The 22,972-nt window shown below is 39.9% G+C and overlaps 1 long non-coding RNA gene across 6 annotated transcripts in view; it reads left to right on the forward strand.

Annotated features, from left to right (window-relative positions):
• LOC146435577 (uncharacterized) overlaps positions 1 to 22,972 on the forward strand; it is a 358,567-nt gene that overhangs the window by 245,972 nt on the left and 89,623 nt on the right. Inside the window, exon 1 of one of the 6 annotated variants that reach the window (XR_014853018.1) lies at positions 9,915 to 10,323. The exons of the other annotated variants lie outside the window; for them this stretch is intronic. This is a non-coding gene — a long non-coding RNA (uncharacterized LOC146435577). Of the gene's footprint in view, positions 1 to 9,914; positions 10,324 to 22,972 lie in introns of those variants that run through there. 6 annotated transcript variants of the gene reach the window in all.

Consider the following 22,972-nt stretch of genomic DNA (forward strand, 5'->3'; position numbering starts at 1 on the left):
GAATCTTTTTTCTCTTACCCCCCATGCTGACCCCAAGGTGACATCATAAAAGTCTTTTCTTTGCTATAGCTAAATAAAAAACAAACTGGAATTTGGTGCTTACTACAAACTATTGGAAATAAATCCCATAAAATTGCTGTTAGAAATAATTTCTTCATGTTTTGCAGCCCTCATCCTGCATATAGTTCTGCCAGTCACAGTGTGTACATTCATTTGCAGCTGATGGATTTCTGCATTTACGTAGAACCATTGCTGTCATAACCAACCATAGCACTAGATGGTTACAGATCCCTGAAAGGATCCTCTCACAGGTAGCATGGTTTTGTGCTTCCTTTTCCTAGTACCTGAAACCCAGGTTTCTTTGATTCAGGTCTTTGTTTTCTCAGAACATTTTATTCAAATCTCTTCCCAGTACCTCTTTATATAGAAAAGTTTTTGGACTTGGTGTTTGTAAAGCTGTTCTAGATCTGTTCTCCTGCGAATGTATTACTTTTCCCCTTGGAAATAATTGTCACGTTAATCTTTGGTGCTTTGGGGATCCATCTTTATTTTTCACTTTGACCAAAGGAAAATCTGCCTTTGATCCAGAAGGAAAAGCTGTAATAGCTCATTCCAGCCCTCAGTAGCATTTTGTGCTCATTTACATGTCTTGTGCTAAGTGCTGCATTTGGCTGACAGTGTCAAGGCTGGACCTGCTGCCTGCCTGACCAGTGACAAGGTAGGACTGGTTGTGCTGCTCATCCCTGCAGGAAATTGCTGCAATCACAGTAATTGGTGAGAGTTAATGAGCATGTCTGTCTGCTTCAAAGAGTCTTGGGCTTTGCTTGCTTATTTGTTTTCTGTGATGGAATTGATGGGGACAAATGTTCATTTGGGCAATATTAATAGGGTCACTCCGATATAATCAGTCTAATAAATTGTGGTTTTGAAAGTTTAATCTTAGATGCAAAGAGAAGATAATTAGCTTCATAGAGCTACAGTAATCACTGCATAGTGGTAGCTGATTGATGAATAGTGGTGGGAGTCTTCAGAAGCAGTTTTAAAGTGTTCAAGTGGTTATTAGCGTGAAAGCCTATCAGTGGCCTAGGAGGTGTACTAAAGGTTGTCAGATGCCTTTCACTGTCTTGTTCTCATGTCGATTACAATGGGGGATTTTTGCAGATACTAGAGAAATACTTCAGTTTTGCTGTGTCTCTTGTAATTAGCCAATTGGTGTGGGAAGATGTCAATGGGACATAAGTCATGTTTCTTGATGCGCAGGAGGTAATGTTTCTGAGCGTAATCAGCAGCTTCTTAAAATGGATTTTGCAGCCATGATATGACAAGGTATCAAATTAAAGCACTTCAGTAATTTCATGTAGTTTATTTCATGTAGCTTTCACACATTACAGAAGGATTACCCATTCACTGTATATTTCAAGGGTTTCAGCCAAAACAAAACTCCCTATGTATTCAACCAAAGTATATATTCCTTTTACTTAGCATTGAAGAATAGGTGAAGATTTTTCTACATGAGAGGCAGCTTAATAATCTAATAAGTAAATAATTTTATCTTTATGAGTATACACGTAATAAACTGGACAAATTACAAATAGTTAAGGCCATTTTCTCAACTGGTAAAAAAGTATGATTTGTAGTGCATTCACATACATGAATTAGTATGTGCCCATTGTCCCAGAAATATCAGTATCCAGATAGAAATGCCATCATTTATAGCAATTCATGAACAGAAGAGTGTCAAAGATGGAGTAATCATCTGCAAAAAGGCTGCCTAAATACTTCAGGGCCAGGCTGAAGAATAATAGTAGGGAATGTAAGTTCTCAGGGACCCTAACTGGGAGGATCTCTATTTGTCCTAATAAAACTGCAGATCCAGAAAAGGCAATTGGAGAGACCTAATTATTAATTTATGATCTAATAAGGAAGAGCCTTCAGAAATGGAAGATTGCCAGCAATGGAGTGGGATGTTGCAACTGTAAGTCTTCAGCCATTCTGCAAAAGAAGACAAACTCTCTCTTAGCTGTGAAGCCACTTCACCTTTATCTGTAGGCAGACACTCAACCCTTGTCTGTCTATCACTGTAACCCTCAGACATCCCCCAGGCAATTCCCATTGCATTCAAGGGTAAATGTTCTTATCCAGTATTTGGAACGGAAATGGAAACACAGTGCATACTGGAGCACTCTGTTCTTGCTACAAAGGAAAAAAACATGGCAAAGAGGAGAAAAGGATGAGGGAAGGTCATTCTGGGATACCATCATTCCAGAACTTCTCACCCCACACATTCAAACTGGAAGGTGTCTGGAGGATTCAAAAACCATCTAGTGAGCTGCTGAGAAGGACAGAGAAGATTCTTTATGACTCTCCTACTCTGAGGAGCTAAACAAGAGGTGAATGAATTTAAAGTACCAAGACAGAAACCTGCTGCTAACGAGAAGACTGGCACGGCAGCTGTCTCAGGAAAGAGAACAGATAGGGCTGTAAGGACCAATGGTTATGGTGCAGTGAGCTGGAGGTGTCCCAATCCAGAAACTAATGAGAGCAAGGGTGGGCAGCCCTGAAGTGAAGCCAAAGTGCTGGACCAGAGGAATTCAGTGGAAACAGAACAGAAGTAGCAGCTGACATCAAGCAGCAAAGAGAACTTGATTTGTGGCTTAATGAAATGTTTAGGGAACATGTTAATTTGACTAAAAAAACTTTAAAAATGCTGACTGAATAGGAATAGACCCAGTAGTTCTAAAGGACACTAAGGGATATCATGGGGGCAGAGGCAGTTTGCGTGGAGTTGAACCTTAATCACAAGAATGCAGCATCCATGTGGGGCCAGTCCTGCGTGTGCTGACTGATGGGCTGAAGGCAAAGAGGCTGTCTGGGTGCTAGGTAACCTCACCTAGGCTGCCCTTTGCCAGATGATTTGTCAAGGTTCCTGCCAGCCCAGGATATTCTGTGATTCTGAGCTGGGTGGCTGAGGTCTGTGTAGGTGGGAAGAGGTGGAGATGGGGTGTTCTCCCAGAACAGGCAGTGTGCCACAGCAGGAGCTGCCTGCCAATGGGAGCATCTACCAAAGGAGCCAAACCCAAAGTGTCCTTGGGGGCTGTGGCAGCAAGAGGGGACACAACTATAAATGCTTGCCTGCAGAGAAATGTGGGAAGTTTGAGGAGAGCTTACCGACAAGAAGCAGCAGAGGACTACAAAAAAACTACCTCAGGAACCGCAGAGTCCGTAGGCATGGCTGGGGATTTTCATTTCTCAATGACCCCTAAGAAAGAGACTGGTTGGTGCTGCCCTGAGAGGGAAGATGCTACTAGAAGGCCATTCCTTGAGCTGTATTCAGTAACCAAATTAGCAGAGAGGATCTAGAAGGCAGATGCCAGCTCTTCCTGACTTATGAGTACCTGTATGCATTTTCATATGCTCCAAAGATATTTTTTCCTTCCATTTAACACCTACATACCTTTAATGAACAATAACATGTGTTTTTAAGGTAGATAACAAGCCACAACCCCATAAACTGAGTCATGCTTGTATCAGTTAAGAAGAACAGACGTTCTTTGTCCTACATCTTACAGGAATATCTCCTGAATTTTGACGCTTCACCAAAACCATCAGTATTTTTCAGCATTTTAACATGCATCCAAGTATGTGCCTTGCAGAGGAATTGAGGCAGTGGAGAAGGTCACTGTACTGCAACTCAACAAGGGTTTTCAGTGTGCTCTCAGCCTCCTCTTACTGCAGGAATGAAAGGGACCACAGGAATATTCAGAGCATGATCCCCAGTGCTCTTTGTTGCTTTAAGTGAAAATGTTCTTCTACAGTCGTAGGAGTGATATATTTATGATCATAACAGCTCACATTTAATGATGAACATATTTGGGGTGATGGCAATTCTACTAAATACAGATTTCCTCTAAAAAGGTTTAATGTTGACTCTCTTAAAAGAGAAAAAGCATGTTATGAGAGCAGATGGTGTAACTTCTTTTTGTTCTTGTTGCTCGAGTGGAAGGTTCAGAAACAATTTCTTTTTTTGAAGACCTGTACTTTCTGGGTGGGGGGGGCTTGGTAAGCCTGTGCTCTGTATTTGGTTTTTAATACTTGACATGGGATTGAAAAAATTGGCCTCTTAGGTAAAATACTAAGTCCTTCAGAAAAATGTCTTTTACTCTTTTTCTACAAAAGTAGTAAGAAGCAACTATTTATGGCTGTTTCGTCAATATTTAACTGTTTCTCTCAAGTATTCTTCCCAGGAGGTAATGCTAGGAATGTCAGGAGGTTTAAGGAGCCCCTGCTGGGCTGAGGCACTCAGGGAGCACAGGTACAGTGTGGAATTAGCACATCTCCAGGGATCTCAGGATGCTGGTGCTGAGCTGTACTCCTGTGTTACTTAACCTGCTTACCCAGTCAATTCTGTGTACACTTGGAACTGGAGCATGCTCCAGGTTTTTTATGTATGTTTTAAACCAGCCCTTCTTGATGAGCTTTAAGTCCTATTCATTGCAGTGAGAATAAAGGGTGTGTTTCAGTATTCTTAAAGCACGCAGTTGTAATTATTGGAAATGGTTATTAAAGGAGGTTGCATTCCTTATGCTAGCATTATCTTCGGATAAAATATAATTATAGTCATAGAATTAGTGGGAGAAATTACTTCAGTACTACAAGTGAAAGACATAGTAATGAGGAGGTGTATTAGTTGAAATTACGAGAGAAAAATTGTAAGTAGAAACAGCAGACTATTTTCATTTTCAAATAGAATTATTTATAACAAAGTGTGTTTCTCTTGCACTTGTTAGCTACCTGCTTCTGGGGGAATATATTTTTGAATGGCTTTATAGATACAAGTAAAGCAGCGAATTTTTTCTTCCAAGACTAGCTGACAATGTTTTAAGTAGGAGAACTCAATTTCTTAGTTTTCCATTTTTTCTGTTGAAATGAAAATGCATCAGAAGAAGTTGTTATTATCATAAGATAAGAAGCAAAAGGTTTGGTTTTTTATAAATTAATGTTATAAACATGTAAAAAATGAGAAAATTTACAAAATGCAATATTCCCTAGTAATTTGGTCTTCTTGAAAAGCATTTGAATCTAAGAAGTTGGTTTCTATGGCAGGAGGACTATTGTACTGCTTCCTGTCATTAACTAAGCAGCAAGTTGCATTTAAACACACAATAAATGTTATTTCTTATGTCGAGATATTAAATCCTGATAAAACCAGATGTTTTTAAAAACACTTACACTGGAAAAGAGGTCTTTTGTATACATGCATCCAGTTTTAGGTTCCACTTCTTAACTGCTTTTAGCAAGTGCTATTCCATTAAAGAAATTCCAGGCACATTATTATTGAGTTACACATTTTTATGGGATGTTTCATTCTATTCCTAATTATCCTATTTTGACCCCTCTGTGTGCATATCATGTAGAGGTCCGCAATAGTAATGCTGCTTTGTTTTTTCCAATGGTTCCTTGCTTTATATGCAAACAGACTTCCAGTGATGTCCCATAACTATACAGACAAAAAGAGGGGGAACTCTGTATTTTAATGGCATTTTGGACAAGGAAAGAAAACAACATTAGAAATGTTTTTCACAGCCCTTCCATCTTTTGTGCCCACCCTGGTACACAGGAAAAGTGGCACATACATTGCAGAAAAAAGCCCTTCTCACATTGCTTCCTATGCAGGAGCCTTTCATGGCATGCCATCAGCTAAAATTGGGGTGTCATGGAAATGTGTTCACATGCTTGGTTTAGGTCCCTCTGTATGTACAAGTTATGGTCAGTTTTCCTCGCATTTTCCCCTGTTAAAACACAATTCTGAATCAAAGCTTTTCTGCTGTAACAAAGGTAGACAAGTCCATTACAGACTAAAAATTCAAAATGGAAAAAAACAGTTAATATTTTGAGGACGCTTGACCAGTTGTCTTGAATTTTACAGGACGTTTGTCCTTGCTCTTTAAAGCTATGCAAGGGCTTTGCAAATACATAAACCAGCCTAAAGCTAATGCAGGGAGAAAAATTGGAAATTAAAGTGTCAGATGCACTTAGCAGTATCTCCATAAGAAGTCCATTCTCTGATTAAATCCTGAGCAGTCAAAGCTTTGTGTGTCCAATGTGCTTTTAGGCCAGATTTATGACACATTGAGAAGTGGACCTGCTTATAAGCCAGACCTCAGACAGCTTTGTTAGCTGTATTTTAATTAGTATATCTTTCTTGAAAGCCCTAACATCATGCTAAGTGCTTAAATATTCTCAACCCATTCTGTATCTGTAAAACTGAGGCACTGAAGAGAAAAATGAGGAACCTTTAGTGGTCTTTAAAACATTATCAAAATCCCCAGGCTCTTAACTGGGTGTGAAATAATTTAAGAGACTTGACGTCTGCTGCTGCTGTTTTATGTGACAGAAGTGAGTGGCAGTGGCTGTTTCAAGAGAGCTCCTGAGCAGTCTGCAGTCCCTTCCCTGGTGTTTGGGGCTGAGTGACCTGCAGGGAAGTTAGGGAGGTCTCAGTTTTCCCTTAGTGCGCAGTATTTGCAACCTGGGTTTGGGTTTTCCCCGTGACCTTTAATGGCTGATCAAAGGACAAGAGGTGTGGATCAGGATGTAAGGCTGGCTGCATCTGAATTATTAAATTCATATGGAAATCTTGTTCTATGCTGGCTCCTCAGCACACTGAACAGTGGATACTGGGACACTGGCAGTTCTTGAACATAAGTGACAGGACATTGTCCAAAAATACCTAACAAGGTTTAAAGTTGAGGCAAATCAATAAGAATTTATTTTCCATGTTTGATTTGTGAAAGATGAATAGACTGTATTACTTTTTTTTTTTTAAACATCCTTATAATTGTATTATGTTTTTCTTTGGCTTTGTTTTTCTTCTGTATGCACTACAGATAAATTCTCACATTTCTAGCTGCAAGAACACAAAACAGGCTTTCTAGTGGTTTTTTTTCTCCCACTGTTCTGGAAAAAAATTATTTTTGCCTGTATATATCTTTACTATTTTCACACTGCTGTACTTGTAAATAAGTTATGATCTCCAAAAGGATATTTCCATTGCTAATAAGATTAGAAATACCTTTGCTGTGTGATATAAATGATTCATTGTTTTTCATGTTATCTGCTTGTAAGCAGAGAAACTCGTGTCTTTTTAATTCTTAAAATAGCTAACAAAACTCCCTACATGTGGATTCATTTTCTCTGAAATGTTTTCATCCACTGTTTAATTTTTCACTTGTTATAAATAACTCCAGTTATTTTTGCATTTGGGTAGTGTTGGATTTTTGGAGTTTTTTTGTGTTTTGTTATGGAGGTTTAGTGTGTGTTGGTTTTGGTTGGTTTTTTTGAAACACCTGAACTCAATGAATGGTATTTATGTGATACTCCATAGCATCTGATTTGACACAATCTTTGTAGCAAAGACTAAATTTCCATTATATGCACCTGCAGCCTAACCTAACAAGCCTCAGAGACATTCAGAGGTCACAGACATAGAGGCCATGTGGTATACAATTATTAATAACTTAGGGAAAGGACGGTGAATCAAACATAAAATTGATGTTAAATCACTAGACTTAAATAACAGTGCCTATTACTCCAAAGTGCTGCTCAAAGCTTTCTGAAGCGTGTGTTTAATGCACTAAGAAGGTAGGAATAGAAAGCCATGAAGCCAAAGCCAGTGCTGGAGCTGCCAGGGCCAGTGGCAAAGGCTGGGTTGCAGCAGCTCCATACCGAAATGGCTCTGGCACTGGCTCTGCAGAGGGGAGGCTGAGTGTAAGCAGTGAGGGGGTGGAGCTTGTTGTGGAGCACACAATCAAACAAGTCACAGACACCTAAAGGGATCTATGGCACATGTTTGCCACACTTCCTTCTCATGGTTTTTTACTATTCCTTCCCCAAAACACACCTTTCCTTTTTTCCTCCTTTTCCACAGAGCTGATTTTCAGCATTTTCTTGATAATGCAGTTTTTTATTTTCTTAGCGGGACTTCTGCGTACTTTGACATTTTTCTCAGACTTGCGAGACTTGAGTTGTATTTAGTTCTGTGTTCTTTTCTTTGTGGTTCTGTATTCTGTCAAGGACCTGAGTATCACTTTCACAGTAGCCTCTGGTTTATGGTTATCAGAAAATTAATGCCTGTTCTAAGCATAGACGTCACCTACTTGCCAAATTAATGGCCACCTACGTAGGTGCAACTGTTGGAAAAGTATTTATTGAAATGGTTTAGGTACAGGCTTTCATTTCTTAAAAAAAACCAAAAACAAAACAACTGAAAAATCCCCAAAGAACCACATATTGACTACACACACACACACACACAAAAAATAAAAATTCAGTTTTGAAAACCTGCTGTGCCCTAAAGTCTGATTTCAAAGCCTTTATTTTTGGTGATGTTAAAACCAAAACAGAGCAGAGGCTTACTGGCTTGATCCAAATCGCTTAAAATAGAGCATAAATATATCGTGTAGAATTCTTCTGTGAATTAGGTAGGACAAATCTTTCATGGATTGTAACCTAACTCCAAGATCTTATTCCCACATCATGGCTAGTGGTCTGAATTATGTCTGCTTCTTTGTGTTGAAACTTATGATTTATTTCCATTTCAACTGGGTGGAATAATAGAATTTCTCACTGTGTTGCTTGAGTATAAATCTTTAAACCCAGAAGTGGTAACGGATGGAGTTAGTGTTCACATTCATCCATACTCATTTTTGCAAACAGCAGGACAGTGTCAGACAGCATGTACTAACCTAGTACAGAGGAGGGGATTAAGGGATTTGGAAAATTGGGCATGTATGGTTTAAAGGATCACTAGTATTTAGAGCAATGTGTTTTGACTGCAGAATACTCTTCTTCCAAATCTTCCTGCTGAGACTCCCATAAAATTCAAACATAGGAGCAATACAGTGAATTGCAATAAAAACACTTCATCCACTGCACAGTGGACGTGGATCACATTGAGTGGACAATTGATTGCAGTGGATAAAAGCTGCTCTGTAAAGCCCAAGCAAATAATTCAAAACAGTTGCTCCTTCTGTCAGTAGTTCCAAACTTGTTTTCAGTCTTACCCGTGTATGCAGCTGCTAATTAATGTTCTAAGAATTAAGACAGAAGCTTGTAGCGTGAAGACACTACTGAGAATCCTTTAAATCAGTTTATTGATACCATCACAGAAATGAATGTACAACTTTTTGGTGTGAAATACAGCTAAAGCAATATCCTATTGAAATAAACATTAGTCAAATCAACCTCCTATGGCACCTGTTTGGTGACTGACAGCCATAGAAAAGGTTCTCGGAACACCTAGGGCTTTGCTGACTTGCAGGTTTTTTTTCTCTCTCTCCAGGTACCTTTCCTTTCTCTCCAAATACTCAGAAGGTAGAAACTTCCCTAATTAGGATAACGATTTATGCTTTTCTCTATTTGCAGTCTGATTCTGCTCTCAGCCCTGTCATGGCATGCTGTTTCTGCAGCAGGCAGGTGCCTCATTGGGTTCTCAGGAGATCAGAGCTGGTGGCTCTGTGTGACAGAACCTGTGGCAGAGACTGAATGATATTCACTGCTCAGTAACTGTGCAATCTTACATTGGATAGATGAGATACAAATCTTACAGACAGCCTTAATCTTAACAGTTCCTATTGGATTAGAATTTAATGTTGTAACTGTAATAGCTTTTATTAAAATACTTGATGGGTTTCTTATCACTGTTTTGAGAAAAAAACTGAAAAAATAACACCAGGGTTGAATTTTTCAGACCCCTGGGGTCCCAGCGGTGCCCAAGGGCAAAGCTTTGATTCTCCAGGCCTGTGCTCTGTGCATCGCTGAGATGGTGGTATTGGAGTGACTCTGTACCTGCAGCAATTCCGGGAGGACAGAGGACACTTTGCTCTTAGGTTACACAGATAATTGCTGGCACAGTCATTTCACAGATCATTGCTGGAGGAAGTTGGGTTAAATTACGGGCTGAGAAGAGAATTTGTATACTGAATAAAAAATGCTCTGCCTGTATTTTCAAGCTTTGTATTCCTTCTTCACCATGCTCTTCCATCCTGCCTCACAGTGGATCCTTTTTGGCAGACTCCTCGTACTGTTCCCTTCTTCCTCCTGAGGAATGTGCAAGCCATCCCCACTGAGGATTTTTAATGACACTTCTGCTCTTCCTGCCCTTTCAACTGTAGCCTGCAGATGGTTGTCTGAGGTTTTTGTCCAGGCTGTATATTTGCTCTTGTTCTGTCCTAACAGGGATTTGTTGACACTGTCCTATTGAAAGAGATGGGAAAAAGATGTCTGTGACAGAAAGGACAAGCTTCTTTCAGATCTTTGTTCAACAAGGTAAGAATAAAGGAATTTGATATGCACTCAGCAGTTTTTTTTTATATTTGGGATGTGTGGGTAGAGGCAGCAATTACTTTCCTCAGCTATCTTATAAAATGCCTGAATAATATTGCTTGAGTTTTGAAAAAGTCAATCTGGGACAGACTGATGACTTGATGTTTATGAAAAATCCTTCCATTTTTGAGAAATGTTGAGTAGTTCTAAATGGATTCCAAATACTATAAAACATAATTTATTTTTAATGCTGAGATGAACACTAATGATACAATAGCCTAAGATTTGTTCGTGTGGTGTAGCAGAATGTGCTGGGATGGGCAGTTCTGTCAGAGGCCCCTGCCCAGTGCTGCATTCCCTGGGTACATGTGGGGACACTCATGGTCTGTCTTGTGCTGGCAGTGACGTATGGGGCAGAAGCCCCCTGCAAGGGACAGCAGCACATTTTAGCACAGTTATTTTGAAACAATGTCTTATGAGCTTCTTCAGACATGTTTTCAGCCTTGACATACAGACTTTAATTTACTAATTACTGTCAGCTTTAGTCTAATGTTATTTTACTTTAAAACATCTACCCTTTTTGTCTTTTTGTCCCTCAGTGCTTAGGCAGAATTTTGAAACCTGAAGCTGTATATTGTCATGTTCATAATTTTATATATAATTTAGTCTCTTCTCTTCATCCGTGATTAACTAGGAAGTGGAAATAAGCTTGAATTCCACTTTTTAAAAAAAGTGTTTTATTATTAACTATTTGTAGCAGAAATCATGAAAATAGGTTGCCTGGAAAAGCCGTACAATCTCTAGTATTGGAAATATTCAAGAACATATTAGACAAAGATTTTTCAGAATGACTTAAATAGATTTAGACAGCTAACAAGGACATAGGCTATATAACTCCTGGGGTTTGATACTGAAAGCTATGGAGGCACTGAAGAAGTAAAATTAAATAATATGTAATGTTTTCAGTTTCCCATATAGAAATATATGTAGATATTAACACAACAGGTGATTGGGCATTTCTGTGCTGTTCCAAGTTTTTTACCGAGCTGATTCCATTCCTCAGTAATACTACAAGTTTACACATTTATTTGGGATGCTCAGTAATGAGCAAGAATAGAAATAAATGGAAAAAAATGTTAATGAAATGTGGGCGTTTTCAAAAATCAAAATCTACTTTTTACTCACTTAACTCTGCCCAACTCCATTGAAAATCTCAGTTCCTGGTACTGTTCCATTACATTCTCGTACAGTTGGTGTAAGTTTAAATATTCCATAAGGAAGTTAAACTGTAATTTTCTTTGCAATACAGGGTCACAGCACAGTTCAGGTTCATAGCTTGCCCTCAGTCAAACCTTCTCTTCACCACCTTCTCTCTGACAATGCCTTAAAACCTAAAGGTGCTTCCCAGCAGTTCTGAGACACTTAAGTTTATTAAAAGCACATGTTCATAACTCTATATGGGAACACAATTTCCCCTTGGGGGTAGAAAGGAAAGGAAATATATGTGAGTGTGACTTATTAGCCTCATGAAAGCAATCCATTTTCTTACCTTGCTGTTTCCCTGGCAACTGTTAGTGGTTGTCCCCAAAATGTGTGCTTTAAATAACTCTAAAAATGCTATTTCAGTCTGAAAGACAGAGTGCTGCTGGTGCCAACCTAAGAAAAGTAGATTATCTATTGCATATTATTTGAAATAGAAATATTGCCAGTTACTGATGCTCATGCCACAAACCTGTTAATACAGGGTTTCTTGATTACAAGCAGCTACCAGCTAGAGGTGATCTGGTGGTTAAATTTTCCCCTCGCAGAACTGGAACGCTTTCCATATCATGTAAAGTGGTAAAGAAGCTACTGTGGTGTATGGTGTTGGGAGACTGTTAATTACATTTGCATTGGCTGCAGCAACCTCGGGGGTTGCTGTCTTGATGTTCTGCTGAGATTATCATCAGCATTTCAGCTCTTTGAATGTAAATCCTTTGGTGATAAAGCTTAAGTTTGGTGAAGGCCTTTATGACATTAATGAAAGTGTTGTTTTCTCATGGCAATGTGTGTCAGGACCATTGTGCTCATGAGAATTTGAGGGACCTTTGTTACTTGGAAAGGAACTGTCCTTTCCTGCGCTGAAGCTCCCTGCTGCAGCATGTCCTTGAAGGCCCTCTGGAGACAATGTCACCTACTCCAGAGTGTGCTTCTGGGGCACTTTCAGCCTGTAAGTTCATACTAGCTTCAAGACAGCATTTTCTTTGTGCAAAGGCTCCAGTATTGACTGCCAGATGAGCCTGCAATATGCAGTGGCTTTCATGGCATGGTCATGAAGCTGGTGGTTGCAAGAGAGGTAGAATATTTTAATGGAAAGAAATGTTGTCTGTTCAAAGAACTCTTTCCCCCATATGTGCCCTCCCCCCATTTTTTCATTACAGATGAATGAAAGGCACCTTCTACTTCAATACAAATTAAATTAGTTATTATTGTATTGATTTCAATTGGGCTAGTAGCAAGAAGCAATTATAATAAGTAGGAACATAAAAGGTTTACTGCTGGCCATTTTAATTCACAAATGGCCTGGTTAAGAATTTCTTACATGGGAAAAGCTCCTGTTAGGTTCCAGAGGAAACTGCCTGAGCAGCAGCGGTTCACCATGTAGGCAGAAGTGATGAAGCTTGTCTGTGTTTTGGAGGTCTGTTACATGGCACAGTAATGCAGTGCCTACAGATACATTAAAAACATCATTGTTAAGCTGGTAGAAGTAGTTACAAAAAGTGGTTGGAGGAGGTATAAGTAGGAAGGATAAGAAGTAGATAGGAAGAAATTAATTGAAATAAAATACGGTCAACTCACGAGCATGGAGGGTAACTTGCAGCCCATTACTGAGACACAGCAATTGGATTTTCATCTGGGTGGTTAGTACACTTACTTCATGGTCATAGTGAACATTTACATTTCTTCATGCAAAGTCCAAAACAGAAGAGGAAAGATCATGGGCTAAAGGTTCCTGTCGAGTGAACCTTGTACATCCCATTTCAACCTGTATTCACCTCACTCTTTCTTGGAGACCTGAATCTCACGCCCTGTACTGCCAGCTTGCCCAGTTGTTCAATCCAACTGCTATTTCTGCTGCCAGATAGGCTGGATCAAACGGAAGGAGTTGGTGTCAAGAATACTAAGGAGGGTCTGGCTTCTGGCTGCAAAGGAAAAGGTGTAAACTGCCAGTTCGGGCAAGGAAGGCACTGTGCATTTTCTAGGCTGGGGAGGAGGAGGAAGGAGTTCTGCAATAGCATCACAGCAGATGTAAATACTGAGGTAGTTTCGTTAAAGGTAGGAAATGTTAGGTTATTCCAACTGAGGATCTAACCCTGTCTCTGGAGCGGTTTCCTGATGTCAATGTCTGTTTAATTTCAAGGGCTTCATTTCTGGTTTAGATGTCTAGGAGAGATTCAAAACAATAGTAGCAGATGAGTAAGAAAGGTTTCATAATAAGAATTTATAGATCGTATAAGTTATACTTGTGCAAATGCTTCATTATGTTGTAGGTTCTGTTTCTGCATCCTCCCATTGTTATTCAGAAGAAGACCATATGAGCATGCAGTCAAAACTAGATAAAATTCCAGCCTTTCCCATCTCTGGCCTCTGTGCTGGGTGCTTTCCTGGTTTTGGTACTGAAGGGCAAGCAAGCCACTTGGCAAAACAGACTCCCTGCATTTTGAGATTTGGCAGAACTGCTTTGTTTTCAAGGTTTTCTTTTCAGTGTGTTGAAAATTTAAATCACAAAAAGTCTGCATAAGCTATAAATTGAAATGCAGTCTGTTTAGATGTGTCTTGTGATTCATCTCATGTAATCAGAGGTGATGATTCACTGAGCAATTTTAAAATATTCATTCTCACATCCTTTAGGAAGTATCCCAAGAATTCACAAAGCTGTCATTGTTCAGTTCTACTGTGCTGTTTGCACACTGACAGTTTCTGGCACTTCCGCACATTATTAATGTGTGGCTTGGTTGTTTACTTAGTATTACAAAATTTTTTTTCATTCTGTAGAGGATACCTGGAAACGATACCCTCTTCCATCTCCCTGTAATCCACACGAGCATCTAAACTTTGTGAGCAGCAGAGGTTGTTTCCCTAATGAGAGAAAGAGGGCAGTAATTGGCATGTGTAAAGCTTTCCAAAGTGACCATCAGCAGTTGGCTATTTCATAATTTTTTAATAATATCTAACAGGTTTTTTGACATAAAATTCAAATGCAGATCATAATATATATATATACATAATATACATGTATAGTATAATATACATAATATAAATAACTAGCAAGAAATTACAATTGAAATAAGATTTACTTGCCTTTTGGGTTGATTTTTCTTACAGGCATAAAATTGTATTAGTCTGTTTATGTGGTTGAATTTGTCCTAAAGAGCACTATAAATATGTGTTCAGAGTTGAACTTACATAAGATCATTCAGTCTTTCTTCCAAGGTAACTTTCATTTGTGCTTGCATTACCTTCTATCCTTAAAGAATTTTTTGCATGTTTTTGTCTGTGGTTAGCAAGGAAATCCCATGATGTGTGGGGTAGATAGTGTTTTTTCATGAAATGCTGAAGTCTCTGAAAAAGTCTGGAGTACTGGGGTGTCCATGATTGAGACTCCTTATCCTTGGAATAGAAGGACATGTCTCAATTCTGTGTGCAGGGCTGCAACCTCCAGCAGCTCAGGAGCTGCACACAAAGTGCACAGGGCAAGCAGGCTCAGTACAGAGCAAAAGGGCAGGAGCAGAGAAACCTTTATAGGCCTTTAATCCTTGTGGGGATCTGGCCCAGTGTCCTTTAGTTTTACTATGTGCTTGATGGCCGTGAAATATTGGAGGGAAATTGGATGTGATAGTATCGTGAAGAGTCCACATGTAGCATTACTGTGTTCATTATGACTCCAGTTGTGTGTAGTTACCTGTGCTCCATGTTGAGCACAGCAGGATTGAGATGGATGAGCCTTTGGGAGAGGAGTTCAGGGACAGGCACAGTGCAATCAGTGCCTACTGAGCTACCATGGAAAGTGAAACAAGTGTCTGGGGCATCCATACATCATCACCACGGATGTTTACAGGTGCATTTCCTAAAGCCCCATTATGTAAAAGTGCAGGAGTGATACATCAGTATTCCTAACTGCAAAGAGTTTGGTGAAAGTGCTGCCAGTGCCTCACAGGAGAAACTGTGTCCTGGTGCAAGTCAGCAGATACTTGGCCATATAGTTTCAGTGAGGCCAGAATCTCAACACTAAGGATTTGTAGGTCTAGGTTGGCAGGGCAGTTTAGGTCTTACAATCTTTGAGTATCCCATTCATTCAGGGACTTAAGGATTTGCTTTTTTCCCAGCTGAAATAATTAAATTTTAGTAATCTTTCTTAGTCTTTCCTTTAGCTGTTCTTACAGGTATTTGTACTCAAAAATTATCACCAACCAAAAATTCCACATTTCTTTGTGATTATATCATCCTGTGTTTGGTCAAACGTTATCTTAGATGACCATTTCAGTGTAATTAGGTGCTCTATACAGTAAGGTAGATGGAATTTTTCTGCTTGGTTCCCCAGTGGTGTAGAGGGAGCCCTTGTTGTGAGCTCTATAGCTCAGCTGGTCATGTGTTCTGTACATTATCTATAGCAACACGTAATACCCTATAGCTCTATCAGGAGCCTGAGGGTGTGGCAAACACAGAAAGGGTGAGAGACATCTAAAGAAAACAGAAGCTGTTTAAATACTTTGGGACTTTTTTAGGTCAAAATTTCAAATGGGATAAGTTAGAATTTCAAATAGGAAAGGGTTATGTTAGAAAAAGCCTGCAGGTACCACAGGTAACATTGGAATAGCTGGTCAGTTTTATACCAACACTGATAAATAATTACAGGTATATGTGAATTCCTTAAAATAGCATTCTAGGTGTTGCTACCTTTGCATATTTTGAATCTGGAAGGTCAGTTAGTGTATTTACCCTACACAGTGGTCTTAAAAGAATGGTGTAACAGCATATTAACATTAGAGTACATTTCAGTTACGGTTTGGCACTCAGTATGTAGTCAGTGCTCTGTTAGGTGCAATGAGGAGCACAGGCCAGCAGCTGAAAACTGTGTCATTCCCTCTGTGTATCAAAAGAAGTGAACAGGGACTATGGTTCCTCTGCTGGCATGTTGCCATCCAGGCTTTGTAGCTCCTGAGGAGCTGGAAAATCCAGGTCCTGCCAGTGTTCCACAGCATATGTGGGGCTGCTTTGGGACTGCCCTGATCCCGCAGGTGCACCCTCCAAACATGTAAAACTGTTTGGATTCAGATTCTGCTGAATATATGGATTGCTATCTGCAAAACGTTGGTCATGGTTTGCTCAATTTTCTGAAAGAGATCTAAGTAAATTCTGTAATGAGTACAACACAGTTTAGGAGCATTGTGTTTTCAGCTGAAAATTTTCATGTGTCAGAAGTTTATAGGAAGTGCCTTTTTTTCTTGTGGTTTGAAGGCTGTTCATTGTAGGATAACATTTCCTCTGTCTTAAAATAGAAATCTGTTGTTTACTGTTCTTTCCTTCTTGCTTTTCTCAGGATCAGTTTGTCAATGATACGCTGCAGTTTTGCAGATCTGTATAGCTTTAATGCTCTTGCCATCCACTGTCTGAGCAGGAATGCACATGTGGCTTACAGGATCTGTGTACCTCCTGCTGGTGTTAACCCTCAGGCGGGCTGGTTGGTGAGTACTCTGCTCTCAGGACTGCTTTGACATGTGCCCTACAAGCCCTGCAGCCAAGCAGAAGGAAGGCCCTCCTTTGTGCCTACTGTATAAATAAGAAATAAGAGGCAGACGTGACTCCAGATGTCTTGTACATCAGCTGCCTGCCCTTGGAGGGTGACACTTGGATTGAAATGGCAGTGTGGGGCAGTGCTCTGTAAGCTGGCCCACACCAGACCTTCCTCAGGGAGCCCTGAGATGCTGCTCAAGCAGTTCTGGTAGCACAGGGGTGTTCTGCAAGTGCCAGGTCCTGTCTGTGTTTGTACGTCTGCACTGCTGGAAATGGCAAAGGAGCCAAAGACCTTGTGACTGTTAAACGATCCTTTCAAAGGGCTCTTGAAATCATGAGTGTCTTAAAAAGTCTTGAGAGGTGAGAGTCCTTGATAGTCCTAGGAGTGCTGCTAGCTCTTCCCCCCCTTGATGAAAATCTAAAAGCTCCCAGCTGCCTCAGGTACTCTAGAAGAAGCTGTCAGAAACACATGTTGGCTGAGACCTGGTGTGTAATCTGGATTAGGGTTGTTCAAATGTTCCCGAAAACATCAGTAATGTATTCTCAGCTATCAGTCTTGACTGGATAAGTACTACAGGGTTGTGGTAGTTTTAGCTTTCTTAGGCATAGTCTTTACACTGTTAGAGGTTTCTTTTTCTTGGAAAACACATCTGTTACTTTTTCAAAATAAAACCTTGCTGATTTTCAAGGCTGCAGGCGCATTATCCCTGGGAGCAAAATGGACGACAAAGCTACATAGACATCATAAAGTCATGACACTTTTATTAAAGACAGAGGGAAAAAAAGAAAAGCAGCTCCCTTCACTTTTTTGTCCCAAGCTTGGTGGTGGCTTGGAGTGCAGTTTGTTATGAGTATGCCTTCTGAAAAGGTAGATGTGCTGGATTCATCCTCCTCTTACAAAGAAGTGGTAGCAGTCCTAGGACTTCAGTAAAGAATGTGAGGGAGGTGATATCTGACTCCTGGAAAAGGTGTGTAAGGAACTACTATGCTAAAAGATTGGGTTTGTGTTTATAATCTACTCAGCATTTAGTTGCTTGCTTTATGGCTGTATTAAGAGCTTAATAAGTGTCTACATTTGATGTCATAAACCATATTCGTAATACATATTTGGATTTGGTGAGTTGTCTCTGTGGTAGACAATAAGTATGCATTATCACTTCATCATTTCTATGTAAATGATAAATCACGAGATGAATGGCTTTAACAGCTTAAAGAAAAGGAAAAATAATACATCCTTTATAAAGGAAGTTCTTCTACAGGAGATTGTGGAGAGGCATAATACAAAATAAAAACTCTTCTCATTCCTAGGTGTGATGTTTTTAAAACAGCCCCTTCTATGATAGCTAGATTTTCCTATTGGTTCAGGGCAGTGTTGTGTGATGGTACCTCACCTGCACTTGCTTTTATTTCCCCCCTTATCAGCAAGAGTGAGGGGAGGCATTTTTGAGGAAAGTACTTGGGATCTTAAAGAGCTGACATATGTTACCTTTGCCATCACAGACGTTTTGTTCAATATCCAGAATAAGCTGAATGCGAGCAGGCTATTCAGCCTCTGGAGAACCCCAGTGCCTCCACATCTGATCACCCTGGGCACAGCGGTGTGACCCCATAGTGAATTTCTGAGCACAGCCATGGAAATACCAGTAGCTTTATCCCTTTTCTTTGGTTCTAAGTGCACAATTGTGAGAATGAGAAAAGCCAGAGAAAATTAAAGCAATCTAAATAACCACACCAGCAAAATTTCCCTTTATTTAACACACTATTCTTCCACTGTATTTATCCATTCTGTTTTACTCTTTACCTCTTAGTAAACCTAAATTGAAAGATCAGAGATAAAAAACACAAAGGGAGGGAAGGATCAAGTAAATTTTATCTCACTGAAAGAAATGGCAGAGGTCCATTGACTTCAATGGCTGCATCTCCTTTTGTGCTTTCCTTTGATTCAGAGGTGTGCTTTTGAAGCAGATCATCAGCACTTAACTGTGCTTTGGCTCACATCCTGAAGTGTTTGTGGAGACACACCGAGTTCTTTTGAATTACGATGAACTTAAGGATGTACTCCAGCACTACACCTCATGCACTTCAGCTCAAAGGAACAGTCAGACCGTGGGAGGAGAGAAGGGAAAACCTGATGTAAAGGTGCTCTCAAATGGATGTAACATGGATGTAGAGTTCTGGGTGGTGCTGTTTCATTTTGTAAGTCTGCTACTGTTAGGCCACAGGATTTGCAAATACAGACATGAGCAGCGAGTCCAGGATTGCCTTGTGTGGTCGTTGTTTTGAAAGGTCATGCACTTTTGGAGTGTTTATAGCTTCCTTAAAATGTGCTGACTGATGTGAGGGCTTACAGAAATGAAGAATGTTTCAGTTGAGATTCAATATGAAATTGAAATTACGGGAAGAAAAGAAATATCTGAAATTAATTTGAAACAGTGATTCATCCTCTGAGTTTAAAAATGGGGTTTCTTGTATAGAATTGTTGTTACAAAGTACTGTCAGTGTGCTTGACTGGTCTAAAACATACATGTCTTGAAGAAGATGACATTTTTAGGATACATGTCTGCAGAGCCAACTTAGCACCATAAATTAAATAGTCTGTTTAGAGTGAAATAGCTGCACTGTATTTGCATTCCTTCTAGTACTGTAATAGTACCTTGTGAAGTTTTAGTGTTTAGTCTTTGATGGGTTTTCTAAAGGAAAATTTGAAAGGAAAAACTGGAAAACTCTTTTGTGAGAGGGAACAGGAACATATACACCATATGTGATTTTGTGCATTATTTAACTTTGTGTGGTCTTACAGCACATCTTTGTAATAGTGATGACTTTAAAATATATTATTAGTGATATGAATTAATTACAGCTGATGTAAAAATCAAGGGCATAAAAAGACATGTCACATAGCATGTGTTTGCTCATTAGATATGACAGTAACTTTGCAGGGGAAATTAATATTGATATATATATTGAAACAGAAATACACTGGAGAGGAGGAGAGGCTGAGCACTGTTCTTTGCCAGCATTAATAGTGGGAAAATAATTAATATTGACTACAACTTCTCATATGCTAAGCGTTTTCTGTCGGTTCCTCCCAGTACCATTTCATTTCCCTGAGACAAATGCTGATTCCTGTAATACTGCTGTGTTTCAGACAAGGACTACTCCATAACTGGGTCAATTTTCCTAGCTACCGTTATACTAAAATACTTTCCTGAAAATTTGGAGACTGTTACAGCCTGCACAGGTTTTGTGGTGTGTGTGAAAGCAGGAGAAGTCAGTGTACATACTAAACTTTACACAGATGTCTCTGTTTAATTTTCTGGCTCTCTTTGCAGGGCAGTCAAATCTGTGGCACTATTGCTACTGTGTTCTCTCTGGTAACAAGCCAGCAGCTCTTGCATATTTGGGGTAGGGCAGTGGGCTTTTGGGCCAAGCAGGTACATTTTTCTTGTTTAATTTTCAGCTGGGGAGATTCAGAGCTGTATCAAGATGTCTGTCTAAGTTGCATTTCAGAAGCATTTGCAAATGTTTGGACTAGCAGAAGTTTGTCTTGTCACTACAGTTGAGTAAAGCTCTAGTGTATTTTATGGAAGAAATGTTGAATAGTTAGTAATGAAATAGTTAAGAATATGAAGCACGTTGTAAATCAGTGATGTGCTGCTAATCTTGCCTGGTTGCTGCCCATGAGCAGTGCCTCATCTCTGCTGGGATTCTCCAGTAGGATAGTAAATGGGACACAGTGTGCTGATACGGTTTCCTATCGTTCTCCTCAGTTTCTTTGCTTTGTTCCTACTTTGTCTTTCTGCAATATGCATCAGATATAAGGAACTCTCACTGCAAAGTTCCCATATTAACATCCCTGAGGAATTGAGAGCAGCCTGCATGCCAGCAGCAGACTCGTGGTTTAGGTGCAGCTGTGCTGCCAAGTGCCTGTGCTGGCTGAGTTGTGGTGGCTGGGGACTGCTGACCTCTGCCAGCCCTGGCATAGAGCAGCCTGGCATGTGTGGGATCTCCGGCAGAAGGCCCTGCTGCTGTAGCTGCAGTGGCTGCTCGGCATTCAAACTTGAGCAGTGCATGAAATCTGCAGGATTTGAAGTGCCTTGAAGCAAGAATGCCTTGTTTTGTATGTGTGGGTGCATTTCTGTAACCTCCCTGAGTACCACAGGAGACCTGGTTCCTGTGCTCTGCAGTGATACTCCTAACACATGCTGGCTACATTCAAAAAGTACTGTTTTAGTATTGAATTGTAGGTAAGCTTCTGACTTGTGTCCCATGTCAGGTGATGGCCTGTGACCCAAAAGGGCAGAGCGGGTAATCAGACCCACTGCCATTGAAGTACCTGTTTCCTGGGTATAAATTGAAATAGAATAAAACAGAAACTAAATAGGAATAGAAAATAATAGAAACTAAATTACATAGAAACTTGCACGTATCTTTATGTTCTCAGTGTAGCCCAAAATAATTTGCTGACAGGCTTGTCCTCGTCGCTGCCTTTCAGGTTTGTTCCAAAGGGTTTTAGAGAAAATACTTACTCTAATGTTCATTCTTCCATTCCTCTTGCTGTTGAGTTGTTGGTTTGTGTTGTTTTATTTTTTCTTTATTAAAAGGAGAACCTTTATTCTTCTCCAGTTACTAGCAAGCAGAGAGCCTTCTGTATGTTAAGCATAGAAAAGGTTATTTGAATGTTGATGAAGCCCTATCTGTGTTAATCTGCTGCTTGAGTCTTGTGACCAGGATGTTTTTTCTTCTATTGAAGACAAGAAAGGGGAGAATAAGTGGTGGGCTGAAAATTGCTGTTGTGCATGTGAGATAGCAGCATAACCAGCTCCATTACCTGTCTGCGCTTCCTAGCAGGTTTGGAGGGGTGTGCTGGCTCTAATAACAAAACCATGTGTCAAGGCTCCACTTCAATAAGTTCCTTATTTGTTGTAACTTATGCCACAGAAATAAAAATGGAGTATTACCTTTGGGATCAAAGGGGTATAGATTGTTGAGCTGGCTCAAAATTCAGTTCCCAGAAATAGCAGGAGTGCCAAAAAGAGAGCTCTGGTTGGGAAAAATGTGGGGCTATGTGTACATGCAAGTAAATGAACGTGCAGGTGAATGTGCACAGCCTGGTTACCTTCAAAAATCTGCTGCATGTGTAGTGTCTGAAAGCTCTGGGAGACCTGAAAGGACTTTGATTTCTCATTTTGGTGATTGCGGGTGGTAAACACCCATTAGCACTGACAAAAGATATTTGAAAGCAAGTAATGTGCACTCTGCTTAGGTGCTAGAGACCCTTCCTTTGCTAGTGTTTAAACCTCTCCAAATAAGCCTGGTATTAACAGAATTGTAGAATATAATTTTTTAAGACAACTTTAATTTGGAAGCCAGTACTAGTGTACAGGTACTGACCTGGAAGTCAAGAAAGCACTGTCTCATTAGTGGTGAAAACAGGATGCAATTTCCACCTTTGTAAGTGAATGAATGAAATGAACCTTCCATGCAGTAGGATGAGGTATAAATCATTTTCGATAATGCTCCTCAAATGAACACAGGAGTCTGCAACATTTTATGGCGGTGGTAAAAATTAAGGAGGCATTACATGTGATGCATATCAATCCATCAGTATCTAGTTGTGACATAATTGTATGCATTTGACAACCACCATTCCTACTGGGTTGCATGCATCAAGAGAAGACAGTGATTTGGAGCCCCACAGCAGTGTATACGTCTGTGCTCTGTGAATTTTGTACCAGTGATCCAATTTAGGCTGGAAATCTAATTGTAAAAAGGTGGACTTTCAGAAAACAATGCATATGCAAATCTCTTCAGCAAGAGAGAGAAATTTGGTTTGCTTGCTGTGCTGAAATTTGCAGATGTTAGAAGCTGGTAAATG

Source organism: Lichenostomus cassidix, chromosome 6 (assembly GCF_008360975.1).
Source record: "Lichenostomus cassidix isolate B80296 chromosome 6, HeHo_3.0, whole genome shotgun sequence".
Lineage (NCBI taxonomy): Eukaryota > Metazoa > Chordata > Aves > Passeriformes > Meliphagidae > Lichenostomus > Lichenostomus cassidix.